Here is a 13,729-nt window from a genome sequence, read left to right as displayed (position 1 = left end):
TTTTAAAATCCCAGGGTGATATGTTCTTGCAAGTAGCACGGTATTTCATTAATTTAAAGGTAGTAATCACAGCGGATATCGTAATATGGGTTTACACCCTCATATATGTGGTCACAAACTTATTAGAAGATGTTACTATAAACTTTTAAGGCATAGCTGTTTCTACACACGCGATCGCTGTGAACGTGCAAGAACCGTTTGTACTTAAAAGATTCAAAGAAAGGGTTGCAACTGGCTGACTTCAGTGCACGGTTTTCATTCACTTTTCTTTAATGTGTCATCTTCTACTGCTTCATCTCCACAAGAACAGATTGTTTGCCTGCTTTTCGCATTGTTGGGCGAGTTTTACATGGCGGTGCAGGAAGGTACGTTGTCACTGTGCCACTATAGGAGGCGAATAATTTACATAATTTACTAACTGTATAGTTAATTACCGTTCAAAGCAAATGTTCATAAAGGTGCAGTAAGGATACAATGTCCGCAACATATTCAATGTTTATTGGTTTCTGTGCAAGAAAAAAATTATCCAGAGATGTTATTTAGCGTGCTTGATATATTCGAAAACAAATTAACGACGCTTTTTATTCAAGCCACGGAGTTAATGCTATCGTAGAAAATTCATTACGATTCTTCATGAAGACAACAAAGCTGGCTTTTTTCTTGTTGGTATCAGGAGTGCTCACGTCTGGTAACTTCAGCCTACACGTTTGCTCTGTTAAATTTAATAAGTAATTGAGGTAAGATAACCTTTCAAGATGCATCGAGAAATTCGCGCTTGAAAACTGTCAAGAAAATGCAACTGAATGGTACCGCGTTCAGCACAACGTTGAAACTTCGGGTACTTTGCCGTCTTGTCATTTGACCTTGCCGATGTTCAAATTATATAAGCTGCTCCGTGCACGTGATTTTTGTACGCTACTCAACAAAAGAAATGGTTACGACCCCAAAAGGCCATGTCGTCTCGCGGGAATCGAACACCTCGCAGTATTGACAACTCGTAAAGGTATACGAAAGAAACGTGAAAATGCACTTCATTTGCTGCGTAGCATGTCAACGAACGCATAGAAATGGAAGAATGGAATCTGCGGTACAAGTTTTTTATTCTCCCTTTGCGTACGTACCGAATTCGCCAATCCACATCGCGCAATGCTCTTGTTGAGCGAGACGCCATTTCTCAAAGCAAACCAGCAAAATAGCTCCCCGCGCAATTTCAACGGAAAATCGCAGCGATCACTGCGACGGTGCGACCAACCGGTTGGTCGCAACCGCAAATTGGGGGGTGGGCACTGCGACTGCGATTTTCATCGCAAACGACGGAAATCGCACTTCCGGTGCGACGAAAATCGCATCATGTCAAACAGGCTTCAGGTATGCGACGCAGCTGGCGAAGCGAGCGGAGGCGAGCGGAACGACGAGGAGCGTGGTGTGACGTCATACCATTCAGCGGTGGCGGCGGAACACCTGTGGCTCGGTGCTACTAGTGGCGCATGCGCAGCAGTGACTACCGAGCGAGAGAGCGAAAAAATTTGCAGCGGCTTAGCTCGGCTATGCCAGGATATACGTAGCGAAAGCGTCCAAATAGCGCTTGCATTAAAACAGCCAATGGCAGTCATGCGCGTGCTATTATGTTATTATAAACACAAAACTAGCTTTTATTGGGCGAACCTGTGCCCACAAAGCAGGCTACACTTAAAGCACAACGATAGCGGCGAACACAGTCGGCGATCGTCGAAAATCTGATCGGCGGGTCAAGCGCGTCGGCTTTTATAGATCAGTCGTGGAATGTTCCAGATTAACCGATGGGACCCGCGTGCCTTCCACAAAGTTCTGCACTATTCGCGTCGCGCAATCAGATTACACAAGTTGCGGTGAAAGACAGTGGAGGGAACCATCGATAACATTCCAGAAACTTCTTTTACATGCAGGCGCGTCCTGCGCTGCACGATAACATTTGTTAGGCGGCCAAACGTGGTCGCCCGATAAAGATAAGTACACGTGTCATTACCCCCCTCTTAAAGAGCATAGACCCGATGCTGCAAACAAATGAAAGTAATAAATAATAAAATAATAATAATATTTGGGGTTTTACGTGCCAAAACCACTTTCTGATTATGAGGCACGCCGTAGTGGAGGAATCCGGAAATTTTGACCACCTGGGGTTCTTTAACGTGCACCTAAATCTAAGCACACAGGTAAAAAGTAATAAATAAGCACTCGTAGCAAAGAAAACAATAAAATAAGGGAAGTTCGTTAGCGTCCGTAAAACGGTTTAAGACGCACCACGTGGACCACTTCAGGTCGTGCGCGGCGCCGCTGTGAATGCGAAATGCCGTCTGGCACGACCTCATAGTGCAGTGCGCCAATACGTCGGATGACCTTGTAGGGTCCGAAATAGCGTCGCAGTAGTTTCTCACTCAGTCCTCGTCGGCGTATCGGGGTCTATACCCAAACACGGTCACCGGGCTGGTACTCGACGAAGCGTCGTCGGAGGTTGTAGTGTCGGCTGTCGGTACGCTGCTGGTTTTTGATCCGTAGACGGGCGAGTTGTCGGGCTTCTTCGGCGCGCTGGAGATAGGTAGCGACGTCAAGATTCTCTTCGTCAGTGACGTGCGGCAGCATGGCGTCGAGCGTCGTCGCCGGGTTCCTGCCGTAAACCAACTTGAACGGCGTGATCTGTGTTGTTTCTTGCACCGCCGTGTTGTAAGCGAATGTTACGTACGGCAGGACGGCATCCCACGTCTTGTGTTCGACGTCGACGTACAATCGCCCAATTTTTTAACCTGAACGCGCGAGCATCGACCGGCCAGTCGATAAGCGCCGTATAACGGAGTACAGCGGCGAAGTGTGCGAGAATACGCCTGGCAGAGGGAAGCTGCATTGAACTGTGCATTGCGCGCACGCGCGTATTCTCGCACACTTCGCCGCTGTACTCCGTTATACGGCGCTTATCGACTGGCCGGTCGATGCTCGCGCGTTCAGGTTAAAAAATTGGGCGATTGTACATCGCTAGCATGTCGGCGAGGGTCTTATTCAGCCGCTCCGTAAGACCATTCGTCTGCGGGTGGTAGGCCGTTGTCCTCCTGTGCCTTGTCTGACTGTAGTTCAGAATGGCTTGAGTGAGCTCCGCTGTAAAGGCCGTTCCTCTGTCGGTGATGAGGACTTCTGGGGCGCCATGTCGCAGCAGGATGTTTTCGACAAAGAATTTCGCCACTTCGGCTGCGCTACCTTTCGGCAGTGCTTTAGTTTCAGCGAAGCGGGTGACGTAGTCCGTCGCCACGACGATCCACTTATTTCCGGTTGTTGACGTCGGAAAGGGTCCCAGAAAGTCCATCCCGATCTGCTGGAATGGTCGGCAAGAAGGCTCGATTGGCTGTAGTAATCCGGCTGGCCTTGTCGGCGGTGTCTTGCGTCGCTGACAGTCTCGGCATGTTCTGACATAACGGGCGACGTCGGCGGTCAGGTGCGGCCAATAATACTTTTCTTGTATCCTCGATAGTGTCCGGGAAAATCCTAGGTGTCCAGCGGTCGGATCGTCATGTAGGGCGTGCAATACTTCTGGACGAAGTCCTGACGGGACAACAAGAAGGTAGTAGGCGCGGACTGGTGAAAAGTTCTTCTTCACGAGTAGATTGTTTTGAAGCGTGAAGGAAGATAATCCGGGCTTAAATGCCCTGGGGACAACGTCGGTGTGCCCTTCCAAATATTCGACGAGGCCTTTTAGCTCCGCGTCTGCCCGTTGCTGTGCAGCGAAGTCTTCCGCGCTTATCATTACAAGGAAGGCGTCGTCATTCTCGTCGTCTTGCGGCGGCGGGTCAATGGGGGCGCGTGATAGGCAATCGGCATCGGAGTGTTTTCGTCCGGACTTGTAGGTGACAGTGATGTCGTATTCTTGTAGTCTGAGGCTCCACCGCGCTAGTCGTCCTGAAGGATCCTTTATATTCGCTAGCCAACACAACGCGTGATGGTCACTGACGACTTTGAATGGCCTGCCATAAAGATAAGGGCGAAATTTAGCTGTAGCCCAAACGATGGCGAGGCATTCCTTTTCGGTCGTAGAATAGTTGCCTTCCGCTTTTGACAACGACCGGCTAGCGTAAGCTATCACGTGTTCTTGTCCATCTTTTCTCTGGACCAGGACGGCACCGAGGCCTAGGCTACTGGCGTCAGTGTGTATTTCGGTATCGGCGTGCTCGTCGAAGTGCGCAAGTACGGGCGGCGACTGCATGCGTCGTTTAAGTTCTTGAAACGCGTCGGCCTGCGGCGTTTCCCACTTGAACTCGACGTCACATTTAGTTAGATGTGTTAGCGGCTCGGCGATGCGTGAAAAGTCCTTGACAAAGCGCCTGTAGTAGGCACACATGCCAAGGAATCTACGCACTGCCTTCTTGTTGATGGGTTGTGGGAACTGTGCGATTGCAGCTGTCTTGGCGTCGGATCACGGCTGCGTCGTGTTGAACTAAAGCTGGAACGTTGCGTCGTCAAGTCGTCGTTCGTCGGTGTAGTCTTCGCTTCCTGACTTCGTCGGGACGGCGGCGTGTCGTTATTACGTCGTCGAGATGGTTTCTTCGTCGTCAGTTCGACGAACAGCAACCGCACCTCCATCGGTTGCTGCTTTTAGTTTTCCGGATATGGGCTCGCAGAGCGGACCCGGGCTGGGCCGGTGTATGGTCGGTGCTGCGGTGACAGGTAGCGGCCTGGTGACGGCGAACGGGATGGTCGTCGAGGGTTCCACTGAGTGGCGGCGAGGTAGTCGGCGATATCGCGAGGTCGTTCGCCAATTTGTGGTCGCGGCGCGTTAACGGCGAACCCTCGGAGTCCCATATCCCGGTATGGGCATCGGCGGTAGATGTGCCCGGCTTCTCCGCAATGATAGCAAAGCGGGCGGTGGTCGGGGGCTCGCCAAATGTCCGTCTTCCTCGCGTAGCTGCGCTGGGCGATGGGTGGGCGTGCTGGCGGCGGCGGCGGCGGTGGACGACGGAATTGCGGCGTTGCAGGGCCCTGGCGCGGTCGTGGAGGGGGACCTTGACGGCGGGCGACGGTGGCGTAGGTCATCGCTTCTGGCTGAATCTGCGATGATTGTGATTGTACCTCGGGAACTCCGAGCGATCGCTGGACTTCTTCTTTCACAACTTCGGCGATTGAGGCCACTTGAGGTTGCGATGAAGGGAAGATCTTCTGAAGCTCCTCTCGTACGATTGCCCGGATGGTCTCGCGCAGGTCGTCGGTGGCCACTGATTGAACGCCGGCGTAGCTTGTTGGCTTGGTGCGTCGGTCGAATTGCCGGTTCCGCAATTCTAGTGTCTTCTCAATGTTCGTCGCCTCATGAAGGAACTCGTCGACGGTCTTCGGTGGGCTTCTTACCATACCGGCGAAAAGTTCCTCTTTTACACCACGCATCAGTAGACGTACTTTCTTCTCCTCGGACATTTCGGGGTCGGCGTGGCGGAACAGACGGCTCATTTCCTCAGTGAAGATCGCGATCGTCTCATTCGGCAGCTGCGCTCTTGTCTCCAGTAGAGCCTGGGCTCGCTCTTTTCGCACGACGCTTTGAAATGTTTGCAGGAAGCCGCTTCGGAAGAGGTCCCACGTCGTCAAGGTGGCTTCTCGATTCTCGAACCACGTCTTGGCGGCGTCCTCCAATGCGAAATAGACATGTCGGAGCTTGTCGTCGCTTGCCCAGTTGTTAAACGTAGCGACCCTCTCATACGTTTCCAGCCAGGTTTCCGGGTCCTCAAATGTGGAACCGCGGAACGTCGGTGGTTCCCTGCGCTGCTGCAGCACGATGGGGGACGCTGGGGCTGCCATTGGGGTTGCCTTGGCCATAATCTTCTTGGTCTTCTCAGGAAGCAGTCCGTGCTCCGGGGGCAGCTGTTGTAGACGACGGCTTACTCGATGGTGCTCTCTTTACGGTCCGGGCTTGGATCACGGCTTGTCGGGGGCGTCCGGTACATGAACCAAAAGCACCTCCACCAGATGTCACGTGGTAGTGACGTTAAATGACACAGTATCAGTACTGTGAAACACAAAACTAGCTTTTATTGGGCGAACCTGTGCCCACAAAGCAGGCTACACTTAAAGCACAACGATAGCGGCGAACACAGTCGGCGATCGTCGAAAATCTGATCGGCGGGTCAAGCGCGTCGGCTTTTATAGATCAGTCGTGGAATGTTCCAGATTAACTGATGGGACCCGCGTGCCTTCCACAAAGTTCTGCACTATTCGCGTCGCGCATACATGCAATCAAATTACACAAGTTGCGGTGAAAGACAGTGGAGGGAACCATCGATAACATTCCAGAAACTTCTTTTACATGCAGGCGCGTCCTGCGCTGCACGATAACATTTGGTAGGCGGCCAAACGTGGTCGCCCGATAAAGATAAGTACACGTGTCAATATGCTATTATAGTCATGTGCGCGCTATTAAACCACTCGGCTACGGCTTCCGCCGATTCCGCAATCACAGGCTTGGGTTCATCAGGATGTCACGTGAATTTACACGATTGTGTTTCGAAAATCGCTTTTGGGAAGAGTGTTGCGCTATGTATAGACAGTCGTGACAGATATCAATCGAAAGCTAAGTCTGCGGACTACGTACGCCTGTAGTGGCTATACGACAGAAGCCGTAGTTTCATCAAAGCGACCATTTTGGTCTAGAAAATAAAGTTTTCGTCGTTTCCATATATACTTCTATTGCTGAATCTTTAACAGCTCTGGGAAGAAAATTCTAGCTTTCCACAGCATGCTCAATGTATTTGTCTCAGGTGGCTTGTCTTCTAGAATCTGTCTGACACATGCCTTTTTCAATAACCGACTTGTACTTCGAACTATTCACGAAAAACCAGCTCGTTCCATTGAAAACGCGCGAACTTTGCGCCGCGTCCGCTTGGTGGCGCTAGTTGATACGTGTTCAGAAAAGCTGGATATGATTGGTGCAAATATCTGCTTATTTCATATCAATCAATAATTGCGATACGGTTGCTACGATTCCACGGTTAAGGGCAACGTGAACTTAAGATGGACACATGTTGGTCAAGCTACGTGTCAAAACATGAACAGAACGTGAACGCTCACAGGAAAAAGGGACTGGTTCCAATATGGCCATCCATTGCAAACAGTGCTGGTGCAAGCCTCGCCTAAGAGATTATTCTTCTGGACAGAAATTGAGGCAACGTTCCCCGTGAGCTGAAGGAAGCCTTCCACATTAAAAGGAAGGGCTTGGAATGCGTCAGCGAACCGTCAAGAATACTGTATAAAAGCGAAATGTCCTTTTTAGAAGCCCTTAGAACTTAGGCATGTTGGTGCGCCGCCTGCGCTTGGCGAAAAATCTTAATCATTTAGTTTCTAATGGGGTACTCTTCTTACGGCGGTGTTTTGTGTATCGCGTAACCATTATCTTTTATGGTCCTTTGGCCCTATACACGACGTGTCATTGTCGCGAACGTCTTCTTTTATTCGAGTTTCGTAATCTTTTATAATTGTTTTATCGCCTTTTAGCTGGTTACCATGTGATTTTCGACAACGTGTGAGTTGCGCTGCAAGATTTGCGTAATATTGTGTGTTTCTGTTAATAAAGCATCAGTAAGCGTTCGTCCGTATCTCTTCTTGTGTCGTCTGTTTGGCGCTTTAGTACTTCAGTATCAAAACGACTTCAGTTCCGAAGCACGAGAAAACATGAACCTAAGCACTGCCACATGTACACGGAGTGCAAGGCTTGCTTTAGAAGATCCTCATAGCTGTGGCTGCGTTTACCATGACCAGACTGAGCTCTGTGTCAATGTACAGTCGAGTTCAAAAATTTAAATGCTGCTAATTTTTTTTCTTCGTACACTGTGCATAAAAGCTGAAATAAAGTGGTACTGCCTACGTGCGCCTGTTTGACCAGCGTCATGCATTAATATGATTTCACGTTGCACGGCTGTGCTAGAATGGTAGTCGTTTTTTTACGATTCCATGGTCTCTAAACTTTGGCACTCGAATCTACGTCTATAAGAACCTTAACTCAAGGAGATCCAACCAATGTCCCTGTCAAGTTCGCGTCGCTGGTAACCATAAGATTTGGTTCGCTTCGAACGCAGAAAAAAAAATTTTCAGCTGGAACCAGCGGTGCATCTCGTTGAAGTAAAACACTTGCTTGGGCTAGTTGGTTCATGCTTGAATAAGTAAAGACCAAGGCGCAACAGACCTAGACTGTCGCTTGTGTTCTCTAGTCCTGGTCTATTGCGCCTTGCTCTTTACTCATTCAAGTATCTCGTTGCTCGTGAACATAGAGTTGGTACTGGAATGGGATCGACCCCACCTAGTCGTTAGCGGTCAAGAACATCGGTTCGAAAGTTCGTGTGCTACGAGGCCAGATCTCCAGGGCACAGTGATAACCCGACTCTATTCAGGGCCGTGGATCCACACACACAGTGACGCTGGCCATACGTCGGCTAAGTCAGCCCAGCTTCTCAACATGTAAAGTCACAAAAGCGCGCGGCAAACTTACCGCGGTTTATTTTTCAGGGGCTTTTGATACGATGGAGCCTTCCTTTGGAGCAGATGCGAGGTGTAGCTTCGCTACGGCTGCTACCGTAAACAAGCATTGACAATTTATTTAATTATTCTTTTTAATGAGATTTGTGTCACTGGATGTGCTAGCAACTAGTTGGTCGCTGGCTTCCCCACAAGAAATAGATCATTGAAATAGAGGTCAATGATTGAACGGTAACAGCATGACGTGATATTTTAACATTCCTGCTTTGTTTTCCTGCTAGCGCAAAAATGTGTTTATTAGATCGTGCATCTATTGCACGTTAAAGGACCACAGGTGGCCGAGATCAATCCGGAGTCCCGCACGAAGGCGTGCCTCATATTTTCATACGATTTCTGCGAGTAAAACCCTAGAATTTAGATTAAGACACATGGAAAATACGAAATACAGAAAACGCAGCATCAAACTGCAACTGTCTGTAGATAATATGATTAGACCCCGAGTACCGGAATCTTGGAAGAACGTCAACATAATCTTAATCCATAAGAAAGTGGACGCCAAGGACTTGAAAAATTATAGACCGATCAGGTTACTGTAGGTTTCCTACAAAGTATTTACTAAGGTAATCGCAAATAGAATCACGAACACCTTAGACAATTCTGTCAACCAAAGGACCCGGCAGGATTTCGTAAAAGCTACTCAACAGACCATATTCATACTATCAATCAGGTGATAGAGAAATGTGCGGAATATAGCCAACCCTTATACATAGCTTTCATTGATTGCGAGAAAGCGTTTGATTCAGTCGAAACCTCGGCAGTCATGCAGGTATTACGGAATCAGGGTGTAGACGATCCGTATGTAAAAATACTGATACATATCTATAGCGGCTCCACAGCCACCGTGGTCCTCCATGAAAAACCAACAAAATCCCAACCGACGGTCATTACGGACGGGATTCCAAGAGAAGGGAAGCGTAGCAGGGGGCGGCAGAAACTTAGGTGGGCGGATGAGATTGATTGATGTAGTGTACAGTATCCCTTTGACATGTGGTAGAGATTATATAGGACAAACCGGTCGCTGTGTCAATGATCGCATGCGTGAGCATGCAAATCTAATACCCACAGACACAGGAGGTAATCTTCCGCTGCATTGTAAGGAGTGCGGTTGTGATCCTATCTTGTGTTGACCGTGTTTTTGTTTTGTTGTGCCTGCGCATGTTCAGTACGGACTTGGGGGACGTCGTTTTCATTAATAAAGTTCAGTTGTTAGTCCAGCCACCTTCCTGTCTCTTTGTCTATGTCTGCCTCTCGATTTTTTCCTACTCTAAAGTTTGCTGGCATTCTAGCATAACCATGTACCAACTAGCCCAACAAGCCAGTCTCATGAGATTGAGGAGTTTGCAGGGACAACACGGCCACAATTAGCACATGATCGGGGTACTTGGAGAAGTATGGGAGAGGCCTTTGCCCTGCAGTGTGCGTAGCCAGGCTGATGATGATAATGACTAGGGGACAAACAACAAAAGTTGAATAAAAAAGAAAGGTAAGTCGAAGTGAGACGAAACAGTCACATCAAGTAGACAAAAGCATCGCCAGGTTAAGTCAAGCTGGTTCTTAACATGAAAATACCCACACGTGATTATTAAATTAAAAAAATAAATAAAAAGCAAGCAAAGTTTCAACCAACACATAGTACAATATCACTATAATTTAAAAGAGTTGTTAAGTTTTCAGAGCTTATCTCTGTACTGACGGGTTATTTATTTATTTCACGTACTTTCAAGGCCCGAAGGCGTTACAGAAAGGAGTGGAGTCAAAACAAGTAATGCAGTATAAATACAAACAAAAAGTATTAACAAAAAATATTAAAAGGCATTCTGAACAGCAGTCTTGAAGTTGGTAGTGTCGGTGATGAGTGCGATTGATGCGGGAAGGCGATTGCAGTCGGTGCTTGTCCTAGGGACGCACATACCCAAGGGGCGGCCCGCTCCCCACCCACGTCACCACATATTCCTAAAGCGCCGCCAAATCAATGTTGAGACTTGACAGCTATTCGGCGGTCAACATTTTGCTGCCCTTTTCACTCCTTTTGGATGGCGGTAGTTATCGGCATCTCTTGGGGTTTGAAGGCCAGATTTCTCATAGGTTCGGTGCCCGCGCGATTAACTATAAATGCATTCAGTTGTCACCGTCTATTCAATGGTCACGCGCATCGTTGTTGCTTCGTTAGTTCAACCTTCTTCGTTTAGACTGGTCCAGGGACAAGGAAATAGATTCAGTTCGTGGTCAGCTGGTCTGTATGCAGGTGGAACGAGTTGCGGCCAGAGAAAATGCCAATCCGCCTCTTTCATGTTCCTGTGCTGCCGTCTGACGCAGGCCGCTGGAAACGTTTATGAAGGGTGCCGGGGATTTCGCCGATTGCTTTGTGCACCTGCGCCCATGTTGAGTGCGTGTCGGTTGTGCGTTTCATGGGTCCCGATTAATTATTAATGGTTTCCCCGGGGCAGCATGTCGTTCATACATCGACTGTGCTGGGTGAATAGGCCCGATTGCGCTGTTGTGGTAACAGCGCAAGGCACGCTGAGCTCCGTCTGCCGACGCGGCTGCCTTGGAGTTCGTTGTCGCTGATGTGTGTGCTTGCACATCGCTTTTTCTATTCCTTTTAGACATTCACTGACCATTTTGCACATTCACGAAGCCTCCGAGCGCAACCTTCCACGCCGGATTTGCCAAAGCGCTACATTTGTTTACTACTACATCTGCAGCTTCAGATCACTATTAGCTTCGGATATTGTCGAAACGGCCCATCGTTGAGGCGAAATGAAAACGCAGTGAAACATACATATCTGCACGTATGAGCCGCGTTGTTCCTCCCTGAGACGACTCAACATGAGCGGCCGAGCCACTTAACTACAACTGTGATGCAGACACATACCCATTATGGGCTGTTACTACTGATTCTCGCTTTTCTTTAACTTCACCATACTTACAGCTTGCGCGTGCCATAAAGTATTATTAGAGTAAACAGTGCGCGGCATAAGCCCCCACTTATAGGCCGGGTAGTTATCTCGCGAAAACGCGGATGCCATCGTTGACACCATCCACACGACGGACGAAATCAGTCTTTTTCGCGACGGACGGCGCATCACGTGACTACGCGTCACGGATTTGTGCCGTCCACGACCCCCACGGACGGAAAATGCCGAGCTATTTTTCGCATCCGGATTTTGGGGGTCGAATGCTGCGGATTTAGCCTAGTGGGCTCTACAGTCTGGCAACAGGCGCGGCTTTGGGATCTTTCTGAAACAGCTTCATCGCTGCTGACACCATTGGTGTCCAATTCGGACAAAACAACAGCCATTGCGGCCAACCGTCGTTTCCTTTCGATCTCCATTTTCATTCAGAGTGAAAAATACCTATGACAAAGTGTTTGTTACACCGATGGCGCCATCTAGAGTGAGTAGAAGCAAGCAATCATGTTAACTTACGGCCACTGAGATCCGCTCGGGCCGCCGCAACATCTTCGAGGCCATGTTCAGCCAATGGGGCTTTTGCATTGCCCAGGGGGCGCTGCGAAAAAGGTGCTAAAAAGCGCCCTCTGTCCTAAAATGGGTCGTACCAAGCTCGGTCGTCTGCTTCGGAAAGCACGTTTACAATATGGACCCACCACTTTCGGTTGTGTTGTATCACGGCCTGCAGCGCATATCCGGTGCCGAATATTTTTTCAGGGGTGGCACGCTGCGTAAAGGCAAGAAATTACGCAGTGCCGAATACCTGTATGCCGTTCAAGAATTAAGCGGCTAAGTTTTAGCGCGGTGTCAATCGCAAGTGAAGCGAGTCGCGTACGAAGTGGAACTTCAGGTTAGGTTTGCACGCAGCTAGATTCAGGCGCACAAACGCGAGTAAATGCTTGATATAAATGAATCCACAGCAGCGATAAGCAGACATCATGTGTACGGAACTGCTCGAGCACACGATCGTACGCGCCGCGAAGGCAGCGGTCTTCCGACATGCCGCGAAACGGCGGGCCTCCTGCAATCTTTGTTGACATGCATGCCGCTAAACAGGTAGTTATGCCTGCGCTGTCGTAGCGGCCATCTGTCCCTTTTAGTAACTGCTAATAACTGATGCAATGCATATGAGCTCGCACGTACGTGCGAATCGCGCTGCAGCGCGAGCTCGTGCGCTGCTCGCTTGACGTAGCTTTTAATGACAGCGCTCGAACATCGATCTGCTGTAATCAATACTACCTTGCTGCGCTGCCTCAACATGCCGACTTGAGGTCAAGTATGAGCACATTTAACTCTCTAACCTGTGCTGCTCGTAGTGAGGTAGTGAATTGTTATTAAATCAGCCCGGCCATTTGTGGTCATTTGCACACACCTAGTCACTTAGCCACTTCGCATCGGTCGAATTGTTAATTGTCGCTGTGGCCGGGTCTCGAATCGTGAATTATCAGCCATGTCTGCTGCTATGTCGGTGTGCTGTCGGGACTGTAGGTGCAAAAGACCGTAATTTAGAACGCAGATAATCAAGCAAGCTTCAAGACAGGCGAAGCAGTCAGCATGGCGCGAAGTTTCGCTTACTCAGCGCGACGAACTGCAGCTATGCAGCGCGCCCGACGCTCCACTTCGTGAGGCCTTGAAGGAAAACGGTAGAATCTGATGTTGGGATTCAGGCCTTCTTGTTCATGGCAGCCCACGACGCAGAAGTAATGACGGTGACGCCTTCTCGAGGCTTGGCTAGGTCTCTCCGGATCGGCGTCACCGATTCCGTCTGCTCCCAGCATTACGTCCCACGGCACACGGAGAGCCCGTTTTCGTTAAACTATAGGCTGCGGCGAGCTCGCAGCGTGGTCGGCATGGTCTGCGAGAAGTGACGAGCCTTTTCGCACTCGCAACAGGGCAGAAAAAAGTGCGAATCGACGCAAAACTCGGCCTAGAAACGTGCTTCGCCACAGCCAGGGCTAAATACGACCCAAGCTGGTACGACCCAGATGTCGTTTCCCGCGCCGCCACCAAGCGCCGCCATACAGCCACTCTAAGCCTACACGCCGAGAATCTGAGTATCGCTTTCGGAAACGGTACCCACTCATTACGAATACATCGCTGTCGAAGCTTCTGGACACAAATTTAAGCCAAATACAATCCTCAGTTTGAAAGTTACGGGCCACACAGTGGACGACGACGACTTGACAGGTTCGAGGCGAACCGAGGCGGACGGCAGTCGCTTCGGGCGGTGCCGCCATCTTTATTTT

Source organism: Dermacentor albipictus, chromosome 4 (assembly GCF_038994185.2).
Source record: "Dermacentor albipictus isolate Rhodes 1998 colony chromosome 4, USDA_Dalb.pri_finalv2, whole genome shotgun sequence".
Taxonomy (NCBI): domain Eukaryota; kingdom Metazoa; phylum Arthropoda; class Arachnida; order Ixodida; family Ixodidae; genus Dermacentor; species Dermacentor albipictus.
This window is presented reverse-complemented; position numbering follows the sequence as displayed.